Source organism: Balaenoptera borealis (assembly GCF_965194805.1).
Source record: "Balaenoptera borealis genome assembly, chromosome: 10".
NCBI classification, from domain to species: Eukaryota; Metazoa; Chordata; class Mammalia; order Artiodactyla; family Balaenopteridae; genus Balaenoptera; species Balaenoptera borealis.
The window spans coordinates 79,358,692-79,385,864 of NC_138874.1; the positions used below are offsets into that span (position 1 = coordinate 79,358,692).

Below are 27,173 nucleotides of genomic sequence, written 5' to 3' on the forward strand. Positions count from 1 at the left end.
TTTCATACAAACTTGTGAAAATAAAATTTGGAAGAACAGCTGGAGCATTTGAAAAACAGCTGGAACTTTACAGTACCTTCTGGCCTTACCCAAGAGAGGGATATCAGTCTTGGAAGGCACCAAGGGAAGTGAGACAGACTTCCCTGAGCAGCCCTGAGCATCTCTGCTGCTCCCCTTCCTGCGAACAGGAAGTTCCCTTCCCCAAAGACTTTAGAACAAGTGGTCACAGATGATATCAGCAAACAGTCTCATTTCTTACTGTCATCTTTCAGGGAGATCTGTGATTTTCCTTCAAAAGTGTTTCTGAATATTCTTAGTGAGGTATGTGTGTTTGAGAACCAATATTGAGTAGAATATGACTTTTATTAAGTGTGACCCCTGCAGAACTGGCTAGAGAGAAAGAGGCCTACAAATTTTCCATTTATGGTGGAATTATTCCCCTATCCCCCAAAGACCAAACTTCCTGCTACAATGAAAAAAACAAGTTAAAAATTAAAATAAATAAACTTAAAGGAAAACATAAATGAGAGCTATATGAAAACAAAGATAAGAAGTTAATTGGAGGTTAATGTTGTTGGTAAAAAAAATACAATGAGCAAAAATATTATCATTAAAAATAAAACAGGTGATTTTTATCCTGTTATCAGTTAATGGCAGAATCAAGCTTTGACACCAAACCTGAAATCACTGGGCTATCCCATCTCTTTTGCACTGTGCTGCTGAGGCCCAGTTTAATGTCTGGGACAGAGCAGATGCTCAGTAAGTAAGCTGACTAAAAGAAATGACCTCTACAGTCTCCCAAGGCAGTAGAAATAGAAGCAAAAATAAACAAAAGGGACCTAATCAAACTTACAAGCTTTTGCACAGCAAAGGAAACCATGAACAAAACAAAAAGAAAATCTACAGAATGGGAGAAAATATTTGCAAACAAATCAACAAAGGATTAATCTCCAAAATATATAAACAGCTCATGCAGCTCAATATTAAAAAAACAAACAACCCAATCAAAAAATGGACAGAAGACCTAAATAGACATTTCTCCAAAGAAGACATACAGATTGCCAACAAACACATGAAAGGATGCTCAACATCACTAATCATTAGAGAAATGCAAATCAAAACCACAATGAGGTATCACCTCACACCAGTCAGAATGGCCATCATCAAAAAATCTAGAAACAATAAATGCTGGAGAGCGTGTGGAGAAAAAGGAACCCTCCTACACTGCTGGTGGGAATGTAAATTGGTACAGCCACTATGGAAAACAGTATGAAGGTTCCTCAAAAAACTAAAAATATAGCTGCCATATGATCCAGTAATCCCACTCCTGGGCATATATTCAGACAAAACTGTAATTCAAAAAGATATATGCACCCTTATGTTCATAGCAGCACTATTCACAATAGCCAAGACATGGAAAAAACCTAAATGTCCATCGACAGACGAATGGATAAAGAAGATGTGGTACATATATACAATGGAATACTACTCACCCATAAAAAAGAATGAAAAATGCCATTTGCAGCAACATGGTTGGACCTAAAGATTATCATACTAAGTGAAGTAAGAAAGAGGAAGACAAATGCCATGTGATATCACTTATATGTAGAATATAAAATATGACACAAATAAACTTATCTACGAAACAGAAACAGACTCACAGACATAGAGAAGAGACTTGTGGTTGCCAAGGGGGAGGGGAAGTGGAGGAGGGATGGATTGGGAGTTTGGGGTCAGCAGATGCAAACTATTATATATATAGGATGGATAAACAACAAGGTCCTACTGCATAGCACAGGGAATTTCATTCAATATCCTGTGATAAATCATAATGGAAAAGAATATAATAAACAGTATATATATATATATATATATATATATATATATATATATGTATATATATATGTATAACTGAATCACTTTGCTGTACAGCAGAAATTAACACAACATTGTAAATCAACTATTACTTCAATTAAAAAAAAAGAGGGCTTCCCTGGTGGCGCAGTGGTTAAGAATCCGCCTGCCAACGCAGGGGACATGGGTTTGAGCCCTGGTCCCGGAAGATCCCACATGCCACGGAGCAGCTGGGCCCGTGAGCCACAACTACTGAGCCTGTGCGTCTGGAGCCTGTGCTCCGCAACAAGAGAGGCCGCGATAGTGAGAGGCCCGTGCACTGCGATGAAGAGTGGCCCCCACTTGCCACAACTGGAGAAAGCCCTCGCACAGAAACGAAGACCGAACACAGCCATAAATAAATATAAATAAATAAATAAAATTTAAAAGAGATAAGCAAAACATTCTCTCAAAAAAAAAACAAAAAACAAATGACCTCTACTCAGCCAAGAGACATATTTGAAAAGTTGCCATCTGAGGGGGTTTGACAAGGAGTTCCTTGTTAATTTTTGCATACTCACCCCACAGACATAGACAGGACATCTATAACATGCAACAGATTGTGCCTTGCAGGTATGGAAATGGACTAAAAGTTGTTCTTGCCAGAAGCACCTGGAGGACACAGAACCCCCCCCCCCACCACCACCATCTCATCTTGTACTCCTTGCTCTCTACTAGACACACACATACAAAAAAAAAGAAAACAGGAATCAGGATGGTTAAATTATAATATAGTAAAATACAAGATTCAAATAGATAAGAGTTAAAGAGAAATCAAAAGATCAGATGAAAATAAAGAATGAAAAGGAAAACAAATTAGAGATCCAAAAGATAATATGAATCCAAAAGGAAAGAGTGTTTTGAAAAACCCTAACTCAAAATAAGAAAGTGTACCAAACCAACGCAGTACAAACTTAGTGGCTTAAAACAATACAAATTTATTCTAACAATTCTGGAGGCCAGAAATCCAAAATGAGCCTTACAGGGCTAACATCAAGGTACTGGGGCAAGCTGGATCATTCTGGAATCTCTAAGGGAGAATCCATTTCCTAGCCTTTCCTGGTTTCCAGAGGCTGTCTTTGTTCCTTGGCTTATGGCCCTGCATCAAAAGACTGTTTCTCCCTGTTTCCATCAGCACATTGCCTTCTTCTCTAGTTCTGATTTTTTGCCTGTGTCCCTTATGATAATAAGGACCCTTGTGATTACATCAGATCCATCCAAATAATCAAGGACAATCTCCCCACCTCATGATCCCTAACTTAGTCACATCTACAAAGTCCATTTTTCCACATAAGGAAACATTCCGAGGTTCTCAGGATTAGCATGCAAACATCTTCAGTGGCCATTATTCAGCTTGCTACAGACTGGTTGTGTCAGAATTTCCTGAATGGTGGATAGTTAATAGTATTGAACCCATGTTCATTTCCCAGTTTTGGTAATTATATTAAAATTATGTAAACTGTTAACAGGAGAAGCCGGATAAGTGGTATATGTGAACTCTCTGTACAATTTTGGTAACATTTCTATAAGTCTAAAATTAGTGAAAAACAAAACAATGTTATTGAGGTTATAAACAAGAACAAAGAATTTCCTGGGGGTTTTATTAAAAACAAAGATTCCCAGGTCCCTCCCAGGATTATAGAATCACATTCTCCAAAGACAGAGTATAAGAATCCGTAATTTAGACAAGTACACGTTCCCTGTTCCACAGGCAGGTTTGACAGTTGCTAACTTGAGATTATGCCATTGCTATTCAAAATGTGGTGCACTTTCAGTGACATCACCTGAGGTCTTTCCAAAATGTAAATTCTCAAGCCTACCCCAAACCTATCAATTAGAAGCTCTCCTGGACATGGGGACCAGGAACCTTGTGTCTTAACAAATTCTTCAGGTGATTCTTTTGCATAACATATTTTGATAAGTACTAGATTGCACACATTTAAAGCATGGGGCCTGACTATTATTATCTCCAGTTACTTCAAGCCCAAGAGAACTGAGGATCAGTTAAATGAGGTTTTCAAAATAAGACAGCTGATAAGAGCCAAAACTAAGATAAAATTCCAGGTTCAACTGAAATCTTCAACAACTTGTCATTTAATTCTGATATTTCCCCTTTAAGTTAAAGTCTTTCCCAAAATGAAAATATATTACTCTGCATGGGTAAATCATTAAGATGAGCAAATTATGTTCATTCGTTGAACATGAATGAGGTAACCTGTTACTATTAGGAACTTGAATGAGGAACGAGACTCTGAATAGTCCGTTTGATGGTCAAAGGAAAATCTGATACCATAGCCCTTGAATATACTGACTCAACCACATATTTCAAAACTTTCAATCCAATAGTCCTTTCTTCAACTATCTTATTCTATTGTCCCTATAAAAATACTCACACTTCTCAGATATAACTTCCCAATAATGAGACCCAGATAATATGATTATCTTACTTATGAAGGGATAGCCAAGGAGGCAGATTCATATGTTTGGTAAAAAGGACGTTTGGTAATGCAACTCAAAGGAAAGAAAGAATATGCCCCAAAAAAGCACTCTAAGAGGTTGAGCATCACAGCAGAGTGCAAGTCTGACCATAATGGCAGTGTTACAACTGCATGTTCTGTGTATCTTCCCCAGTACTGCTCTCCACCGTGGTCCACCCTGATGGAAGAGATGGAACTGCATGATTGATAGCCAACAACAGAAAAGAAGCCCCAAGAGGAAGGCCCCAAGAGAGGGAGCCGGAAGGCCGAAATTTAAAAACATGTGAAGGAAGGAAGAACCTTCCCCCAGGACCTTGAGAAGAGTAATTAACTGTGGAGTGGGAGTCATAAGTGGCCCACAATCACCGAGGTTGGAGGACAAGTGGATGAGAGTAACAGAGTTACTCACGCACTCCCCTCCACCAGTGGATTCCACATGAGATAAAAGACACAAATCGAACCTGAATTATGGTTTCATGGACTTGGGTGTGCTCGTCCAGCAGATTGAATGATGTTTACTAATAAGTTGGACCCCCGTCCTAACCACAGGCGAAGACAGAACTCTGAGTGAGCAATAGAGCAGGATGGGAGTGGGCTTGAAGCCCTGAGGGAGGTTTGGGGGAAGAAGAAAATCAGCTTCACCTAAGCCTAGGGGGCGCTCAGAGGGAGAGCCTAAACCCACCATGTGGGCCTCAGTGCCAGGCCATCCTCTTTTTCCAAGCTCCAGAGATGTGTATTGTGTGGGAAGCTGGCCTTTCACGGGTTCTAAGCACTTCCAAATGCTAAGGACACTTCAAAGGCTTGCTTATTTCAGATCCTTGTTTTTCCATCCCATAAAATCTCTGGCTATGAAGAAAACCAATTGATTTTTTTTATAAACATCTTTATTGGAGTATAATTTCTTTACACATGAGGGAAATGAATCCTAGAAATGATGCCAGGGCACTGTTTGACACTGTTTCAACAACTTGCATCATAACCACCTACGGCCTGATTTGAATTAATTTTAAAGTGCTTTGTAAACTACTCAAGAACTTAGCAGCTCTTGCTGAGGCATGGAGGTTAACAGCCTCCAAGCAGAATGTTAGGAAGGGAGAAGGTTGCTGCCTGCTCCCTGAGCTGTCCTGACTTGCTGGCTGCCTTCCAGACTACTTGATTAGATCAGGACCTAAATTTGTCACTGACCTGTTTTCACATCTCTGGTATAGGCAGGTAATGTAAGCCCAGCGCTCTGGTGTTATTTATGTATGAAACTTGGGTTTAGTCAGTTCTGTGTTTCATATCTGAATTCTGCAAATAGTAGCCTGTGCCTGTAGTTAGTGTTAGAGGTGGGTAAGAGCCTAATAGTGTGGGAGTAAAGGAACCTGGGGAGAGATCCAAACAAAGAAGACAAAATGCATCTCCATGAACGAGCTCATACACATGCGACTACCAGATTCCTGCTGAGGACACAAAAGGCTACGGGGAAATCAGAAAATCATTGAACTGACCTGACTTCATTCAACACTTTTGAAAGCCATAGCTCTGCACTGATATTGAGAACAAATCTCACCATCCCCGCCCCCCCGTGATTGAGAAGCTCTTTGGTGAGGTGTTCCTAGCCTAGAATTCTAGAACAGGATATGTAAAAATAAAATACACAGCTCCTGGACCCTAAGAATGCACATTCTAATGCAAGTAAACTTATTTACGAGCGTGTGATAAGTGTTATGATGGAGGTAAACCCTCGTGTTGTAGGAGCAGAGAAGATGGGCAGCCAACCCAGAATGACATGGTTTAAGAGCAGAAAGAAAGGTTAGGGATGGAAAGACACTTGGAGGTAGAGAAGAGGAGAGAAATCCTAAACTACTAGGGCAATGATTCCCAAACTTTTGTGGGCAAAAGAATCACCAGGGAGCTCTCAAAATGCAGATTCCCAAGCCACTCCTCCTTAACCCCTTCCTGAGTTTATTATTAACTGGGACTTGGGTGGATCCCAGGAATCTGATTTTTCACAAGCATTCCGAGGTGATTCTATTTCAAGTGGTCCTATACCCCATTTTGGGAAATGCTTTACCCAAAGCTAAGCCAAGATCACCCCACTCTCGTGTGTGCTATTCCTGACCTGAGGTAGGCAGCATTACAAAGTCAAAAGAGTCATCATTAATGACTTTGTCTATATTTTCTGCACTCTTTCAGCTGCAATCCACTCAAATTACACCCCTCTTCACCCAGTCACTCATGGCCTCCTCTATGGAAACATGTTCTCTGGAAAGTGCACCCTTCACATCCCAGCGTGAAGTGAGGGTCTTGAGTTACCATGACCAGGATGAATCTGCTTTTTATCCTGATCTCTGAAGAACAAAAATCTTTTCTTCAATTAAAGGAATGTGAACATCCTCAGGGAGGCAGGATTACCTGCAGATTACCAGGGAACCTTTCCTATTGACCAGAAAAATCAGACCTTGAAGGTGACCATTTATTTAGTTTGTGAGAAAAGGTACCCCAGAGCTCTGGGACACACCTGCTCTGTGGACCGCTCACTCTATCCACACTTGCTATCTCTTACACAAGATGCACAATGAACGGGTCTTCATTTCTTTGTGGTCCAATGAGTTTTATGCTCCTCTCCATATTTTCAGAAGATAAGGACTGAAAATAACCTCTGAAAAACCACCAAAGCCAGGGTCCTTGGGAAGGCCTGTCCTTCCCCAAGGCACCGAGGAGAAGAGGAAGTAAGGCTGATGGCAACAGGAACTTTCCCAAACAAATAGTTTTCTAAGACAGTTTACATACATCACCAAACACCAAAGGAAAAACAACTTAGAACACACTACTGGGCACTTTTCCTAATCAGATGAAGCCTTTTTCTTCAGGGTCTCCTGCGGCCCTTTTCTATATCACTTCCTTCCATAACTAAAGCATTCCCTGGCTCTGTGTCCATCTTCCAATCTCTCTTCCACTCCCATCTTTTTGCCTCTGCTCTTGCTTGCAAAACACCACCCTGATCCTTGTTGTATCCTTCCTGGAGGTCCACCATAACAGGCTCCGAACCAGCCTACTGACTTCAATGCATCACACTGACTCATCAGGCCAGTGTGGCCAGATGAGTATTTGCAAAGCACAGCTGCTGTCAGGTAAGTCCTCTGCTCAGTGGCTCCCCAACGCCTCCGTGGAAGACCTTCTTCAACACTGGGAGCCAACTTCACCCTGTGCAACAGCCAAACATATCTTCATGCTGTTTTCTTCCAAGGACCGTCTCAAATTCTCTCTTCGCTTTGGTTGTTGTGGCTGCTTTTTAACATTATTTTTGTAATGTTGTAAATGCACATAGTAAATATTCAAACAGTGCAAAAGGGTATGAGGAAATAAATTACATTTCCTTTCATCATTGACTCCCACCCTGTACCCTTTCCCAGAGGCAACAACGCTGCCAGTGTCAGAGCTATTCAATGCATCTATAAGCATATCCCTATGTATACATGCCCCCGCCTTTTAAAATAAATAGTAGCACACTATACACACTGTTCTACACTTGGCTTTTGTCATCTAATAATGTCTTAGAGATTGTTCTATATCGGTACATACGGATAGACCTCCCACATGCTTTTTAGCAGCTGTATAATATTTCATTAAAAATATATCATAATTTATTTAACCAGTACTCTGCTAATGAACAATTTGATTAGCCCAGGCTTTTGCTACTAAAAATGATGCTAAATTACACAGAGACAGATTCACAGTGAAGCTACTGAAGCTCAAGCTTCAGAGTCCCTCACTTTCATGGGTCATTTGGTGTATTTTTCCTCTTAACAAGAGAACCACAAAATTATAATATATCTGCTTCAAGATCCACAAAACCTGGATCAGCACCTGGATGTAGTATAAATTTTCTATGGCAGCAGAGTCAAAGTGCATGTGTATTTTACATTTTGAATAATGTTGTGAATTCTAAAATCAAGTCTATAATCCACGTTGATAGACACTCACACTACCTCCTTCAATTCCCAGGGGGATTCTACTGACACCTCTGGTAAGATGCATCCTTTGGTATCTTGCTTTAGTTATTCAGGTACTTGTCTTATCTTCTTCTTCGGGCTGTAAGTACCTTGAAGTCGGCACTCAAGTCCTCTATCTCTATTCTGCTCAGAGCCTGGCATAGCTGCTCCACACAGCAGGCATTCAAACATTTGTTAACTCTGCTGGAAGTCCTTTTCAGACATGAGGGACATATAATCAGACAATAAAATACTTATTGAGTGAATAATAAACCACTTCTGCATCATCTTCAATACAATTTGATTTTAGATTCTATCCATGAGATACCAGCTGTGCCAACTTTGCAGATTTAAAGACTATGCTTTCCTTTCCATCATTAAAGTCATGTAAAATAGTACATAGCAGTGGCCTAAGGCCAAAGACCTATAAAATATCACCTAATAAGTTCTCTTCCCTTTTTTAATACTGCTATTAAGCCACTGATATTGCAGTCTAAATATAGCCTTGCAAACAAATTTAATTTGTAAATATGAAAAAGAATCAAAAGCTTATTGAAGCTGAAACACAAGCTGGCTACTTCTTTCTCATTATTTTCAGTAAGAGGTCCATTGCTTTGCCTAAGAGGCAAATTTCATTTGTTAGATATATTTGGTTCTTTACAAAACAGCACGAGGTATTAGAAAACTCTTCAATTTGTCTGAAGTGTTTGCCAATAAGTTCAGAGGCATTCAAGTTAAGGTAACCAGAATATGTAGGCATTAAATTGGATGGGATATGTAATTTCTCATTTTAAGCAATATGAAGTTTAGCAATGTTGAAATCAGTGCTGAAGGCACCATTTTTTAATATAATAAAAACTTATATTAGAGGATCCCAGAAGTCCACTTAATCATTATCATACATTAATCCTCTCCTCTGTCATTGGATAGTCACTTGATTCCAACTCAGCTGTCCCTCCATGCTTTCTAAAATCTCTTTTCCTCTTTCATTAAGCCCAGTAGTTTATCAACTTTGATATGCATCATAATCACCTGGAGAGTTATTAAAAACACAGTTCCCTATTCCCATTCGTACAGCGTCTGACTCAATAATCTCTCTAGACCTTGCTACTTAAAGTATGGTCCCAGCAACATCACCTTGACATCACCTGGGAGCCTGTTGTATATTCAGAATCTCAGGTCTCACCCTAGCCCTACTGAATTAGAATCTGCACTTTTACCAAGATCCCTAAGAGATTTGTATGCACTTCAAAGTTGGAGAAGCACTGAGCTATCCTCCTCTTCCTTCCAGCCTTTTCAGTTTGTCTCCTTGATTCTATCCCCTCTTGTCTATTCAAAGACATTATTGCTTAAATCACCTCCTTATTTTCTTATATTGTCACTGTGCAAGGTAATTGAAATTCAGCAGTGAATGAGTCAAACAAAGTTCCTACAACCACGGAGTTTATCTTCGGAAAGAAAGATAATAAATATAACCAACAAATGAAATGAAACAGGTAACGACCAGGATAGGTTAAGAAAGAAATAAACACAGTATAATGAGAATGAGGTAGGTACTATTATTATTCTTATTTTACAGACAAGGAAATTGATTTTGACAGTTACACAATTAGTTGAGAGTCAACGTAGCTAGTAAATGGCAGAGCTGAATTTAACCTAAACTAGAGCCTACTGTCTTAACTACTCCACTAACATAGATTCATTGAAAGCCCAGGTGGGATTCATTCATACCCCATTTTTGGTCGCCTATGAGAACTTTGCATTTATTTTTCCAGGATTTCTGACCGTTCTGTTCCCAGTTGCATGTTTTCTTGCCCTGATAAGTTTGGATGCATTTCTCAAGCTCTGATCCTGGCTCCACCGCCAATGTATTTACCCACCCTCTGCTTCTCATACCACAGTGGGGAGAAAAACAATCTAATCTTTTACCTCAAACCCAGAAGGTCCAACTGCCTCTCCACTGGATAAAGAAATTGACCATCTTATCCGTCATCTTATCTAAAAAAAGTAAAAGGAAAAGAAGGAAAGAAACCTGCTTCTCTGTAACTACAAATCACCAGTAGTGTGCCCTTAAATCCTTTCCTAGAGGTAGAGCAGCTAGTAAATTAAAACACACACCTAGGGAATATAGAAGAGATCCCATCTCTTCTCTCAGATCCAGAAAATGACAACAGTTCTCTTGCCCAGGTTATAAAGACACTTGGGTGATTCTAGTCAACTTTAGGCAAATAACCTCCCAAAGAGCAGCGTTCAGTTTTCATAGTACTATGCTAAAATACCCTCATCCAACTTCGATTCTCTGAAATGTTGATAACATTTGTGATATAATAGAAATATTCAAGTACTAGAATATTCTAACAGATAACTCTGAAACATTGTACACGTTTGTTCCAAGAAAGTATTTTACAACTTTGCCCATATTTAAATATGAAAACTGCAAATAGATTTTATTTTGTACAAGCACTTACAAAAACTTGATGCTTATTGAATCAGGTAACGGGAAAAGATTTTGGTTTCAACAATAGCATTAAACTTTAAAAGTACGCCTTGAAAAAAAAAACCGCCTTGATGCAGCGTAAAACAAAGAGAAAGAAAAGCTCTGTAGGCGACCCTGTATGGCTGCCTCTCAACATTCCCTTCCCCTTTCCCCTTAGTGCACCAGCCCATGTGGTTTTCAAATTTAACCCTGGCTAATCTTAATCATGAGAATGAAATTCCCCTTTGCCAATAATTGGCTTAGAAAACAAGACTTAAGCCATGAAATGGATAGCTTTTCCCTACAGAGGTTAACTGAAGAAGGAACTCATGAAGATCTTTCTCTTCCTCTAGATTTTGCTATGTGAGCATGTAAGGCCTGAACCGAATTAACCATGAGGGGCTGACACATTAAACCAAGAGTGTTGGCTGAAATATGGAGCCAGAAGCTCTAGAACAAACCTAAAGCCTGTGCTACCTGAGGGCATCCAGCTGCCATATTTTATCGAATTTAGTATGCCATCCATTGTAAGACATGCCATTATTATATGCACCACTAAGAAAAAGCTCTGTCCCTGAGACATAATGCTTTCTTACACTTAAGGTTTTTTTTGTTTTTTTTTTTTTTACTTTGTTACTGAAATAGCTCTTTTAGACTTATTCAGGCGTAGATTGGAATTATACCTCCTTTTCATACATAACAATAAGGGATGCATACAAAACAAATTTAAGGTCATCTCAAAACTTCTTCACACTCAATCTGGCTCTCCTTGGATCCCATATACTAACCTTTTCTATGCCATTAAGGATACCAACAACGCTTTTTTACCCCCACAAGAATGGTCCACTACTATCTTCAGGACCGCCTTTCAACCCAGTAACACCTATTCTTCTAATATTGATACGCACATGGAGGTGATGACAACATTATATCCACTGTCTGGCCAACTGAGACTGTAAGACACATTGAGATTTAAAATATGGAAAATGTGCATCTTAGAATCACTAAATACCAGTATACATGCCAGCAAATGTCCTTATTGCTGCAGTATCCTCTAACCATTGACATGAGACCATGCTAGCTGAGAGGCCACCAGACCTCCCACTATCACTGACTGTGAACTGCTCCTTTAGAATCATGACAAACAACTGGAGAGGTGGGCCAACAACAGGGTCTGTGCTGAAGGATTCTGTAAGGCAACAGTGATTTATGGGTTGACTGGTGAGTCACTGGTGAAACTTTACACAGTATTAAAAGCAATTCTTAAAGGGCATGGAAACTGGAGGGCAATAGGTATTAATATCTACATTATAATTCATTGTCCAGCACACCCAATATGACCAAATGGAATTAAACATTATTTGTCATAATACAGAGGGGGATTTGCTACCATTGGTTTAGAGGATGACAGTGTTCCTAAATAAGTGGAGTAAGTGATAGTCTGTGGGTCATTAAAAAAAAAGTGTGGAGCATGTTTATCAAAGAGTATGAGGCAGTTGAACAGAGCCAGGGAGCTATCTTTTTTTTTTTTTTTTTTTTTATTTATTTATGGCTGTGTTGTGTCTTTGTTTCTGTGTGAGGGCTTTCTCTAGTTGTGGCAAGCGGGGGCCACTCTTCATCGCGGTGCGCGGGCCCCTCACTATCGCGGCCTCTCTTGTTGCGGAGCACAGGCTCCAGACGCGCAGGCTCAGTAGTTGTGGCTCACGGGCCTAGTTGCTCCGCGGCATGTGGGATCTTCCCAGACCGGGGCTCGAACCCAAGTCCCCTGCACTGGCAGGCGGATTCTTAACCACTGCGCCACCAGGGAAGCCCCAGGGAGCTATCTTTATAAACTAGATTATAATTTAAGAGTAAATGTATTCAAGTTAATATTTTTGCCAGAAAAATAGAGTCTCATCTTGAAACTAAGCATTTTCCAAAATCGGTCACGTGTCGTTTATGGGTTCTCAGCTTGAGTCTCCCTATACTCCGTATCAGTCCTCCACTAAAACAAAACACTTAAAAAAAAACTCCTATATGTTTTAAACTCCAGAGAAGGGAATAACAATGATAACAAAAATAAAAAACAACAGCTACCATGTATTGAATTCTTTGTATATTACAGGCACTGTGTTACGCACTTAATACGCAATGCCCCATTTCATCTTCACTTATGAAGTGGGCACTTTGAATACCACCGTTTTATAGAGAAGAAAACTGAGGCTTGAAAGTTTTAGGGAACTTGCCTGCGGTCTCCCGCTGGGAAATGGCAGAGCCATGAGTCAAACCTGGTCTTTCCATCTCCTAAGACTATTTGCTTTCCACTGACTGCCCATTGTCACTAATTTATAAGGTGGTAAAATAAAACCAGGGGTCCCTTCTGAGCCTTTCCATGAAGAGCAGAAAGATGCTTTATTTAATTCTCACCAGTATATTGGAGTAACCTACGTTGATTTAAATATACAGCTTACTCAAATTGGAACTCCTCCTACAAACCAGGATATGTGAGAAAAGGTTGGAAGATGCATAATTTACGCACTGAGTAAAGGACTAGTAAAATTTAAAATTTTTTGAAACTTATACTCACTTTTTTTGGTTCCATTTACAACAATAGATGATACCTGGTTGTATGTAAGTACGGATAAAGAGAGAGAAGGAGAGAAATAGTGAGAGCGGTGATTATATACACATATAACCTTATAATTAGACTTTTGAAGATCTTTAACATATGTCTCAATTGCAATATTCAGGGCTGCCCATGTGCATCAAGTCAGGCAATCTTGGGTTCAAGTTCTTGCCTACTGCTGTGTGACTTTGGTCAAGTTACTTCTCTGAGTTTAGTTCCTCCATCCATAATATAGGGAATAGTAAGGCCTCCTTTTCAGAATTATTTTGAAGTTTACAAATGGTGTATGTAATGTGCCTCAGACACAGTGTCTGACACATTCATTTAGTCATTCATTCCTGTATTTAGCCATTCAATATTCATTGAGCACTTAACTACATTCCAGTCAACTTCTAAATATCAAGGACACAGTGGCAAACAAACTTAATAAGATATATACCTTGCCCTCATAAAGTTTATAATTTTGTGAGGAAACTGCATTAAATCAACGAATCATAAAAGTATGTGTAAAGTTACAACTGTAAAAAGTGTACCTGGACACAGCAGCTAACTGAAAGATATCCCAATGGCCAAAGTTGGAACAGTTTGAGCAAGAGAAGAAAGTACTATTAGATTACAACCCAAAGGGTAAAATAAATATCCATGGTTCCACACTGATAAATAAGCAAGCAAACAAGCAAGCAATAAAGCAAGCAAACAGGGGAGAAGAGCCAAATCTCCCATGCAGAAGAATTCCAAAGAGATTATGTAGGTCCTATACTCTAAAGGAGGGGGAACGTAGCTCCCTACTCCTTCAGTGTGGCCTGTGCATAGTGTCTCTCTGCCAAAGAGTACAGTATGGAAAGGGGAAAATAAAGAGTAACTTTGCAGCAGAGAAAGCTGACAAACAGTGCTTCAGCCAGGGGTTCAAGGTCAACATCAACAGTCATAAGTCATGTTGATAGTATGTACCCTTGATATGATATGATTAAAATAGCACTTTACCTCTGTGCTCTTCCCCCAAATCTATAACTCCAGTCTCATCATGACAAAAACACAAATAAAACCCAATTAAGGGACGTACTACAACTCACTTGATCAGTATGCCTCAAGACTGTCAAGGTCACCAAAAACAAGGAAAGTCTGTGAAACTGTCACTGCCAAGAAGAACTTAAAGAGGCATGATTGCTCAATGCAATATATCTTGGATGAGAACCTGTGACAGGGAGAGGATATTAGGTCAAATTTAAGGAAATCTGAATAAAGCATGTATTTTAGTTAGAAATACTGGGTCAATATTGGTTTATTAGTTGTAACACATGTACTATACTATTATATGATGTTAATAATAGGGAAAACTGGGTGCTGGGTATATGGGAAGTAAGCACTGTCTTCACTATTTTTCTGTAAATTTAAAACTGTTCTAAATGTAAAGCAATTATACTCCAATAAAGATGTTTAAAAAAAAAACTGTTCTAAAAATAGTTTATTTTAAAAATAGTTAAATGTAAAGCAATTATATGTAAATGTAAAGCAATGTAAAGCAATTATACAAATGTATAAATGTAAAGCAATTATAAATGTAAAGCAATGTTCTAAATGTAAAGCAATTATACTCCAATAAAGATGTTTAAAAAAAAACTGTTCTAAAAATAAAGTTTATTTAAAAAATAGTTATTTTAAAAATCTAGAATGTACGGTTCTAAACTTTAATAAACATGTTTTCAAAAACTTTAAAAAGTGCCCCTAAATAGAAGCATATGCAACTAATAGAGCAGGCAATTGCTAGATTTGATTTCCAACTTCTGGATTTATATGTGTGTATATAACAGTTTCCTTGAGGCAGTATTGGAAGAGCTGGGTTTGGACTCATTAAACAGTAGCTATTTTTTTTATTCTGATAAACTTTTCTGGTTTAATTAAAGAAAAAAAAATAGATTTCTGCCTCCTATGAGAAATCTACTCTATTGGAGTCACTGATTTGAGTTAGGCTACCCAACGGCCTTTGCCTGGGAGAGGGGTTAAGATCCCTAAGTGTGATTGTTTCACCCAAGAAGCCAAGATGCTGCCATTATTCCATCAGTCTAAGAAGGAAACTAACATGTATCAGATGCTTGTGTGCTCAGCACGTAACAAGCTTTTTAAACAGAACCAATCTCACTCTTCACAGCACTTCTGAAGTGTGACAACTCCCATTTTACACATGAGGAAACTAAGGCTCAGAAAGTATATGGCCAGATCTGCCAGAGCTCATACTCATTAAACTGAAATCTTTCTGGCTTCCTGCTTTTTCTGTACAACCCAAAATAACTACCCTAATGAGATGAAACATTTTTAAAGGCCTGTCCTAGTCACAGTTATATGGGAATGTACAAATTTCACAGAATGGTGAAAATGTCAATCTACTTCCATACTAAAAATTAAAAAAAAAAACAAAAAACAAAACTCCTTGGCATAAAGTCAGCAGTCAGATGTTTGAACTCAAAGGACCTCAGCAAAGTAGGTCTTGCTGAATTAAATGTGCCTTTAATTGGTGTTTTGGTTGAATGTCCCTTTTGCAGCAAAGGGATCACAATAAATGCCATTAACATGGAACTTGTTTTCCAACTGAGTAAACAGAACTAGCTGAGGTTGTAAAGTTTGGTTGTTCTCTTTTCAGCGGTTCTCCGCTGTGTGAAGTTAATGGGGTAGAAGTAATTTGTGTGGCCCGGTCAAAATATTGTCAGCAACAAAATCCAGAAATATTTGAGTTGGCCAAAGCAAACACAACCTGGGATGCGTTTTATACCTTCCTCTCCAATTCTCTCACCCCAGGATTCAGGCATAAACAGTGCTACCCTCAACACCAAGCATGCATTTTAATTGATGCTTTGACACAAACTGAATATACTCTGGGCCCTTCTACTGTCTCTCATATTTCTGTCAAATAACTATATAAAGGAACTCTTACCTTTCTCCTTTATTAGGAAATCTTTCTGGATGGTGAACTCATGATATCATTGGAACTCATGTTTTACTTCAATAACCTATAGCTAACATCCACTGAATCCTTAGAGTTTGCCTGACAATGGGTTAAGCACTTTACATAATTATAGTGATTAATCCCCCAAATACCTCATTTTAAATGGAAGGAAACTAAGCACCAAGAATTTAAATAATTTTACCAAGATTTCACAGGTAGTGAGTGGGGGAGCTACAATGTAAATAAGCAGGACATCAAGCTTGAGAGCCTGAATGCTTCATCACCGCACCATCTCACCAGGCACTACTACTCAGCCATGCCAGCCAGTGAATTCCAGTACTGACCTCCTAACTCTAACTTAGAACCAAGTTTTAAAGTCGGATTTCAAGTTTGGGAGTTGCTTATCCTAGGTCTTGATGTTCTCCACTAAACTAAACCTTCTGCCAGCCTTGCAGAGGTCACTTCTTTCTGGGTCTCAATTTCCTCAATGACAGAAAAAGAAGGGAAGTCAGTGCTTAAAGGGTGTGGATGATAAATCAGCCGGTGAAGGCAACACCCCTCTTCAAAGCCTTCTTTACAGAGTAACTGTCATTCCTAAGACGGGAACAAAATTTAAAGTGAACCCTCTCAGCCTTCTCTTTTCTTGACCCAACTACATTCCAACATGTCAAATTCAGTTTTACTAAGCATCTCCTTACCAACCAATTTAGCATACTCTTTACAACAGTAGTATACAGATTTCACTTTTAAAATAATTAGTATTAAAAATAATACCTAAATATACTCTTATTGCTGAAATTCCAATAATACTGAAGTGAGCATTCTTAGTTGCCCAAGATTTCTTTTTTATAGTAGCCTATTCTTTTTTTTTTTAATAAATGCTAATTCCTATCAAATATCTGAAGATAATAATTCTTGGACATATTATGTTCTGAATTTGTTGCTTATGTATCACAGATCTGCCTTTCCTCAAATGCTTATTGACCTTGATTGTTCATTTCTAATTTTATCATCCCTTTTTGATAATTATCAAACTTCTAACGTAGGTTTTATAGTAGCCTGCCTCTGGCAAGTGGCTGTGTCTCTGTGTGTGTCTGTGTGTCTGTGTGTCTGTGTGTCTGTGTGTGTGTGTGTGTGTGTGTATCCACAGAGAGACAGATACACAGAATTTAAGGTATTGGCTTATGTAATGCAGTCCTGGAAGTTTGGCAAGTCCAAAATCTGCAGGGTAGGCTAGTAGGCTGGAGACCCAGGGAACAGTTGCATTTCAAGCCCAAAGGCAGTCTGCTGACAGAATTCCATCTACCTTGGGGAAGGTCTTTTCTCTTAAAGCTCCAACTGACTGAATTAGGCTTACCCACATTATGGAGGGTAAACTGCTTTATTAAAAGTCTACTGATTTGACTGTTAATCTCATCTAAAAAATATCTCCACAGAAACATCTAAAATAATGTTTCACCAAATATCTGGGTACTATACCCTAGCCACGTTGACACATAAAATTAATCACCACAAAACTCCTAATTGGATGTAAATTTTCAAGTGAGGAAACAGATTCAGAGACATGAAATTGTCTCCATAGTTATTAAGTTATGTATATGACAATATATCCCTCTAGACAAAAGCCCCATGAGAACAGATACCATGCCTGCTGGCTCCAATAACCCCCATACCAAGCATGATCCAAAAGTTCAATGAACATTGTTCCTTTAGGTGCAATCCTGTAGACTAGACTTCCTGAAAAACTTTTTGTGACAGAAAAGACTAGTTGCTCACCTCAATTCTGTTCTTATTTGGGATGGCCTTGAAAGAATGATTCCTCCAACTAGGATCTAGATGAGGCCATTTGACCAAATTTTGGCCAGTAAGATGTAAGTGGAAGTGTTGAGTGGGATTTTGGGGAGAATTTACCTAAAGAGAGGAGGTACGACTTCTAAACCCCTTTCTGTACCCTGCATTCTGGATTTTAGAAGTGATGACCAGCTTGGGACTTCCCTGGTAGCGCAGTGGTTAATAATCCGCCTGCCAATGCAGGGGACACGGGTTTGAGCCCTGGTCCGGGAAGATCCCACATGCCGTGGAGCAACTAAGCCCATGCGCCACAACTACTGAGCCTGCATGCCACAACTACTGAAGCCCGTGTGCCTAGAGCCTGTGCTCCGCAACAAGAGAAGCCACCGCAATGAGAAGCCCGTGCACCGCAACGAAGAGTAGCCCTCGCTCGCTGCAACTAGAGAAAGCCCGCACGCAGCAACGAAGACCCAACACAGCCAATAAATAAATAAATAATGTTCCTTTGGAAAAAAAAAAAAGTGATGACCAGCTTCATCAGGATCCAGGTGTGTGAAGATGAGGGTCACGACATAGCTGAGGGCAGGAAGGAGCCCAGGTCCCTGAGAAAATCTTATAGCTACCCTGCCAGCTTTCACTGCCTCCTTTGGACTTATTTTACATAAGATATAAACTTCTATCTTCTTTAAATCACTGCTATTTTGGGTTTTCTATTATATGAATCCAAACTTAATTCAAATATATGTAATTTCCACTAAAAGAGCTAGAAATGTGGATAGAATATAACACACTCATATAAATGCATAAAAACAATAAGAAAACCAAAAATTGGCAGAACCTGATTATTAGTAACCAAGTGGAGTGGATCCTTGTAACCAGGTGGGGACCTTGGACCTGAAAGAAGCATAGTATCAGCATTGGTATTGAGCCCCTTCATAAAGCCAGGACTCTTGAATGTAACCACGCCATCCAAAATGAAATGTAGACTGGAAGATATTTGCCCACTGGCAAAGGAAAATTAAAATGGAATTTGTCTGTCTCAATTTAGATCTAAATGAGATAAAATTTCTCTAATGTTTATAACCTAATATATCCTTACGCAGGTTTTAAGTTACACACACAGACACACACAGATGATTTGTGTCTGTATATGCATGTGTATATATGTATTGCATAGTATCATAAATACCAAGCTAAAAAATTAATTTAGAAAAGTGTCCCCCAGAGGAAGCAAATACAAAACCTCTCTGGAGGGATACAACCCCGTTGGCAAACTCAGGCGGTCCAGAATTCCTACATATAAAAGCACATATGAAAAACAAAAACAAAAAAAAAACAAAACAAAAAAAAAGCAGATATGAAATATAACCTCTCTATTAAATAACTTATATATTAAATATAACAATCTAAAAATGACAAAACTACAAGGACATAAGACATCTTAAAAGAGAGTTAACAAAAACAATAAAAAGAACTGGACATGAATTGCTTCATAGATAGAACTGTAATCATATACAGACTATAAATGAATATGTTTATCATGATTCACAAAAGATGGAACTGAAAACAAAGAAAAATAATAATTCACAGCTCTGTTAAAAAAAACAAATAGAACTTCTAAGATATATATATGTGCACATATACATGTGTATATGTGCACATATATATATACATACACACACGTACAAATGTATATATGTGTTTGGCGAAGTTTAAAAACTCAGTGGATACATTAAGATGAATTAAACATAAGATTACACAGTGTTGAGAAGGAAATTAATGAACTGAAAGGTGTATTTGAAGAAATTTCCAAAATATATCTAATCATAGTTACAAAGAGAAAGATTAGAGAGAATGGGTTCAGGGGCAACATTTGAAGAAATGATGATCAAGAATTTTATAGAAGTGATGAAAGACTTAGATCTTTAGATTCAGGAAGCAGAAGGCTTCTCAAGCAGTCTAAATAAAAATACCGATTTGTTAGTGGGAGAACCAGGATAAGAACCCTAATCTGGGTGGATTACGGTGTGGTAGAGCGAGACCCGGAGCTGAGACAGGAACTTACCATGTGCCAGCCGTGGTACAAGCACAAAGCTCATTTAATTCTAACAAAATATTATAAATTAGAGATTACCAAGCCTATTTTACAGATGAGAAAAAATTAATGTTCAAAGACATTAGGAAACTTTCTAAGGCCACTCAGTGAGTAAACGGCAAAAGCCTGTATGCTTTGCTCCACCCCTGCACTGTTTCCTGGTATAACACCACTTTGCACAAAACATTAAACCTCTTATTATCTCATCTTTTCTTCTTCAAAACAGAGGAAATTGCCCTCCTGCCTTAATCGTTCCCCGGAGTTGCTATGAAGATAAAACACACATACATATAATATCTTTTTTTTTTTTTTTTTTTTTTTTTTTTTGGCTGTGTTGTGTCTTCGTTTCTGTGCCAGGGCTTTCTCTAGTTGCGGCGAGCGGGGGCCACTCCTCATCGCGGTGTGCGGACCTCTCACTATCGCGGCCTCTCTTGTTGCGGAGCATAGGCTCCAGACGCGCAGGCTCAGTAATTGTGGCTCACGGGCCCAGTTGCTCTGCGGCATGTAGGATCTTCCCAGACCAGGGCTCGAACCCGTGTCCCCTGTATTGGCAGGCGGATTCTCAACCACTGCACCACCAGGGAAGCCCACATATAATATCTTAATTCCTACAGTGATCTATGATTCTCAAAGCACACGTACACTGTTTACTCCACATTGTAAATGCATGGTGTTCACCAGACCATGCGGATGACCCCGGACCATCTGACAGGAAACACCAGTTTTCAGAGCAGTACATTTGAGACCACACGGAATCACAGATGTCTGTTCACTGGTATAATGGAAGGAGGACGGTTAACCCTTAAGCCTCCTTTTAAAATTAATATAAAATTAATAGGTAAACATATGCTATGAATTTGGCTTTGGACTAAGCTCTTTCCATGCCTTCTCTCCTTTGAGTCTCATAGGAACGCTGAGGTAGGTTTTACCATGATCCCTATTACCAGATGTGAAAATAGAGGCTCTGAGAGGTTAGAACACTTGCCTGAGGGTAGGTAGCTACTGTGGTTAATTGAGATAACCCAAGCAACTGGAATGCAAAACCCATGTTATTAAACATTTTACTCTACCGCCTCCTAATCTGATATGGTTCTTGAGAAGACACATTAGAAGTGTTTTGGAAACTACAAAGTGCATTTGAAATGTAAGTTTCCATTTTGTATAAACCACAATGAACACAAATTAGGAATTAGGCCCATTGAGCAGCAGCTTCAGTTATGTTTGAAAAGTTGATGGTCTCTTCCTAACCAGCTCGCCATTAATTTCAGCTTTCTTTTACCATTTGAAAATGTATTAATGCAAATAATTAGCATTTTATTATTCCATTTCTGTTATTCTTAACCCCAATGTTATTCTAGTATTTAAGAAAATCAGGAAAAAAATCTCCTTTTTGGTTCATTGATAAATGTTTTTCTACTTGGATGTGGAAAACCTAGATTTGCTAAATTAGCCAGATCTAGTTTTACTGGAAAAAACTTCAAGATGTTGCCCAAGTTGCCATATATTACTTCTCAGATGCTTTGTGAACCTGAAGAATTTAGTGTATCAGTTGGTCATAAGGAGTGGTACATTTGATGAAAGAAGGAAAAAATAGTATGATTATGCCATAATTGTCTTGTCTGGGACGTGTGTGTGTTTGTGTGTATGTGTTGTGTGCACAATACACACGTGTATATGCGTTTTAACTTTGCATCCCCCAGGATGTCTCCTACCTTTTGAAAAGAAGATCTTTTTTGTCAAAACTTAGTAAAATTAACTCAAGGAAATAGGTAATGTCATGATCATTAGGAGAGAGATTATATAATAAATTCCTCTCAAGAGGTTATCTAAGAGCTTAGAAGCAATTTTTCTGTGGGATTTTCTTTATAGCAAAGAAAATAGAGCACAGCACATTAGGCAGATTAAAAACCCAATGATCAAAAAACACCCCAAAAAACCCAATGATCAGTATTTTCTAATATCAATAAAGGAAAACACCAGATTACCAACTGGATTTCTTGTTCTAAAACTGTTCTTTTACCAAAAAATCCATATTTGCTTTTGCTTCGGGGTTGAACTAAATAATATTGCTTTAAAAAAGCAATATGATCTTTGTAAACTATAATTTCAAGAACATTCATTTCAACACAGGAATGACTATGGAAAGGAGCAAGGATTAAAAAGTGGGAGATACTCAATTCACGTTTAAAGGACAGGGCCAGGGTAGCCTCCCACTTGCTGCTATGATTTTTAGATTTAGCCTACACTTTAGATAAATTCTCAAGTACTCATTTAATCCTACAATTATGTGATATGGAAAATACTGTTCAAGTATGTCAGGAGAACCAAATGCAATTTCCTAAAGCACAAAACAAAGAGAGGGGTGGGTAGGTGTGTGTGTGTGGGTGTGTGTATGTGTGTGTGTGTTTTAATCAGTTCAACACTAGATGGCTCTAGTTACAAAACCAATAACTTGTCAAAAGTCTAAAATCCTGGGATGTGGCATTAAAGAACAGATGGATTCTAAACCACTGAATTAAACTCTGCTTTCTTCCAAAGTCTAGCAGGCATTAAGAATAGCATCAGGCTTTAAGGTTGAAATGTTATGAATCTCTAAAAGAGCAGGCTTAAAATCCTAGAAGACCTTATTTCACAGTTAAATTAAAACAAGAAGTTGCACTGACATAGCCTTGAGGATGTAGATTTCATTTGCTCTGCAATCATTCTACTCTGTACTCTATGGTACTCTACTATTTTCAAATCATTTTCGCATATACTTTGACCGTCTCAATAATCAGTGAAGTAGATAAGGCAGGTAGAGATCTGTCTCATTAAAGGCAGGGACACAGACTCAGACAAGGGGCAGAAATTTGCTCAGGGTCAAGCAGCTCTTGAGTGATAGCATTAGCCCTGGATTCCTCAGGTACCAGCTCCAGGCTCAAAGCTCTTTCTACATAATAGAGAAGGAAAGAGAATTAGGCTTGTGCCCTAGGTAACGTGTCCAACACGGCCCTTTCATTATCTAGAATGCTCCCTTCTAGGGAAGTAAGTAACACCCACCCACCCATCAAACATCCAAAATGAATTTTGAATTCCTAAGAAACTGAAAAAACTGAAGAAATCTTTTATTGAGATAGGAGAGGGAGGATCATGGCTGGGAAGGAAGCTTCTTACACTTGGTAACCTTTGGCTTTGAATTATAGTTTAAGTTTTTTAAAGCTTTCATTTTACCTAAGCCAGCAACTATCAATGAATTTTGCCTAAGTATGCCAGCTCTGCTAGGTGGCAAAGTCAGCCCAATATTAAAAGCAAGATTAGTTAAAATCCACAAGCCAAAGAGAACATGACTGATGAGAGCTACCATTTAATGAGCAGTTACTATGACCCACTTTGCAAACCTCTTCCTCCATTCCATTCTTTCTCGCTCCAATGCCACCACCCTAATCTTCACCACCATCTAGTCTGTTAGATGCTTTGCCTCCCTCAAATCCAAACCACTAACTCTTATTTGAACCTATACGTGAATAAAATAATTCTAAAACAAGCATATTTTGATCTTAAAAAAAGATAAACTAATATATCATATATCAATTATACCTCAATTTTTAAAATAAGGAGAGGGACAGACAATGTCATCTCACGATAATTTATTCTCAACTCTACACCCAAAATATACACAAATAGATCATGTGACTCACCTTCTTGGAACCCTTCAGTGACTACCCATGGTGCCCCAGGATAATGTTGGAAATCTACAGATCTAGGGGTCACTTTCCGCCACTTTCTGCCTCTTGCCGCTCACAACTGGCTTTCTACCAGTTCAAACTCATTCAAACTCAGGGCGTCCACATGTGCTATTTCCACCTACCCGAATGCCCATCCTCCCACTCACACATCCCTCGGGTCTCAGTTTAAATATCTGGTGTTCTGGAAGCCTTGCCTTACTCCCACCCAGTTCCACACTAGGTTAGGTTCCTGTGGTGCTGTTGTTTCTTTTTTTAAAATGATTATCACAATAAGTGATATCAATGAATATTCATCATCTCATATAGATACAAAACTAAATAGAAAATTTTCTTGCGATGACAACTCAGGGTTCACTCGCTTAACGACTTTCATATATAACATACAGCAGTGTTAATTATATTTATCATGCTGTACATTCCATCCCTAGTACTTGTATGTAACTGGAAGTCTGTACCTTTTGATTGCCTTCCTCCAATTTACCCACCCCTACCACTAACAACACAACTCTGTTCTCTCTTTCTATGAGTTTGTTTTTGAAGTGTAATTGTAGGTCACTGTGTTTTATGCTCTGCTTAGAAACCTGTACTTGTCCCTCATAATACTTATAACTAAGTTAGTCACTGGGGGGAGAACTTGCTTAACGCATATACCCTGTATCTGGTTGGTTAATCATGGAATAACTAAAGACTGACAATATTTTGTGAGCGTTTAAAATTGTGCTCCACAATGAAATAAAATTTACATCATAACCAGTACACACACACACATACATGTAACTGAAACAAAAGTTTCAGGAACACTATATACCCTTTCTAGAAGCAATTCGCTTGATATTTTCTATTCTATTCTGGTTTTAGTATGTTGGATATGACCCAGTATATTGATTTTACACCCTACTTATAAATTCAACTCTCATTTTAAATAATTACCCATCTACACTTAGCAGATAGTAAGTCCTCAGGTAACTGAAGAATAAACAAATGAAAAAATATTTACCGACCACTATTTAAACCGAATTTGTTTCCTTGTTTACACTGTATAACAGTTTATTTGATTATTGCTTTGTCTCTCCTAGGATAATGAGGCCCCAGGAGGACTAACCTAGGTCTATTTTTACGAAGTAAAAGCAAGCCTTGCCATTCTAGGTACAATTATTTCCCTTGATTAGACTGATGAGATCAAGGTCATGAACTTGATCTCATTCTGATCATTTGGTTTCTCTTTGTCCCAAGGCCACAGATTGCCTCCCTAAGTAAGTAACCTTAGGAAAGAGAGAGGCTGATCCACTATTTTTCTTTTTATTGCTGATCAGCACATCCCTATTATTGCAACAAATATGGCTTAGAAAATAAAAAGGAAAAAACTTTCCAGCAATATCTTAACAATACCACCAAATTCATTACTGCCTTTGGCTCTTATGAGTAATATATGAATTGTCTTACCTGAACTGTCAGATCTAAGGGCTATTTTAACTTATTTCCAAACATTGTGGTTTAACCTGATTATAATCCTGCCCTGTTAAATGCCAGGACCGCTCAAATAGGAAACCGATATATTTTTAAATAACCAGTTAACATAATGCCTTCTTTTACCATCGTATTTTGCTGTTCCACTAGATACCCTCAAAACCCTGGCTTTTTTTGCTTCATCTCTACTTCTCGCCATCCAGGCATCTACCATACCAAACAACCAACAAAATCCTCCCAAGACTGACAATCTTACAATATCAACAGTTCTCTGCAGGGCCAGGTGAACTCAAGGAAAGAATTCCCCACACATTGGGGAACCAAAGGAGCCCAGACTGAGCTTTCACTAGGAAAACCAATAAAACTGCTTGATGAGGGGGGTCCACTCCCAAGGAGGTTGTAGAGGGATGTGTCCCTCAGAGAGCTGTCTAGCTGGGAGGGGCATGATGCTTCCCTCAGGTCTCACTCCAGGGGCAAAATTCCAGGGCAAAACAATTGCTCCGGGAGTGTTTTTGTTAAACCTTGTCAGGCATTGCTTTGGAAAAAGCTTAGGTAAATCAAGGCTTCCTTGTGTTTGAGAACTGAAAACTGTGGGCAGAACTAGCATTCTGACAGTATGCTTTATTTTCCCAGATGTGCACAGTCGACTTATCTTCCTCTAGGTCCATATTATGGAACGATTGTTTGTAAAAAAACAAACAAACAAACAAACAAACAAAAGCACAGAATGAACCAGTACTTCTGTTAATAGTTGGTTCCTAGAAAATCAGACTCCTCTTATTAGAACTGAAGCCAAGTGTGCCCTCTAGTTTTAGCGCGGGGGCCTGTAGTTTATAAACCCTTACAATTTGCTCAAAATTAGGAGAGTTTTAGTTCTTTTTTTTTTTTAAGTGGGCTTTATGACCCTTAGAAATTTCTTCTATAGACTGGAGCTCTTCTCAGAGAACTGAGAACGTAGAGTTTATATCTTTGGAAATAACATTTTCCTATTCTTCAAGAAATGAAGAAGTAATGAACAATAGCTTTGGCTCTCATATAACCTCAGTACATGGCTGATTATTATAGCTCCCTCTTAAAATCTGAATGAGCAGCTTGTATAAAAAGAAGCGTGCTTTCCCCAACCTGATCTGACCCTATTTATTTGGTTATATAAATGCTTTTTGTGTTTTATTTTGGTAAGCCTGCATTTATCTACATACTTGACCTAAAACTCCACACTTTATTCCATGTAATACAGTGACATAGGAAGCGTGGAGGGAAAAAAAAGGAAACATTCTCCTAAATTACCATAGGGTTAATATCATTTTGGCATAGCAGAAAACAAGGGAGCTAATATAAAGAAAAGCTTAGTTACCCAAATTGCAGTGAGTTCTACTTTTTAAAATATATATCACTTAAAACAGCATCAAAATAATATTCACATTAATGATTCTTAATGCAAAATTCATTTTAATATGGTAAACAAATGACAACAGTAATTTTGTAGATTCTGCTTGGGTTGTAGTGACCCAATTATCTGGTCAAAGGGCTGCATGGATGCAAGAGACAGGGTGAGTTAAAGTTTAACTCCCAGGAATTGTAAACCAAACCTAAAGCCACTGAACCTTTGGAGTTTGATATGATGATTAGAGCATACCCAGAGTGACACGTTGAATTCGCCATAATCAAGGAAACCTTTTCCGGGTGGGGATCTCTGAAATCACTCAGGTATTGTCCATGTGTTTTG

At 38.6% G+C, this 27,173-nt stretch overlaps 1 protein-coding gene across 4 annotated transcripts in view; it reads left to right on the forward strand.

Moving 5' to 3' along the window:
• The first annotated feature begins 22,192 nt into the window (after positions 1-22,192).
• The window catches only part of A1CF (APOBEC1 complementation factor), a 100,647-nt gene continuing 95,666 nt past the window's right edge, over positions 22,193-27,173 (forward strand). For all 4 annotated transcript variants that reach the window (XM_082408716.1, XM_082408717.1, XM_082408719.1 and 1 more), the window contains exon 1: positions 22,193-27,154. The gene's annotated coding sequence lies outside the window, so the exon portion shown is untranslated. The remainder of the gene's footprint in view (positions 27,155-27,173) is intronic.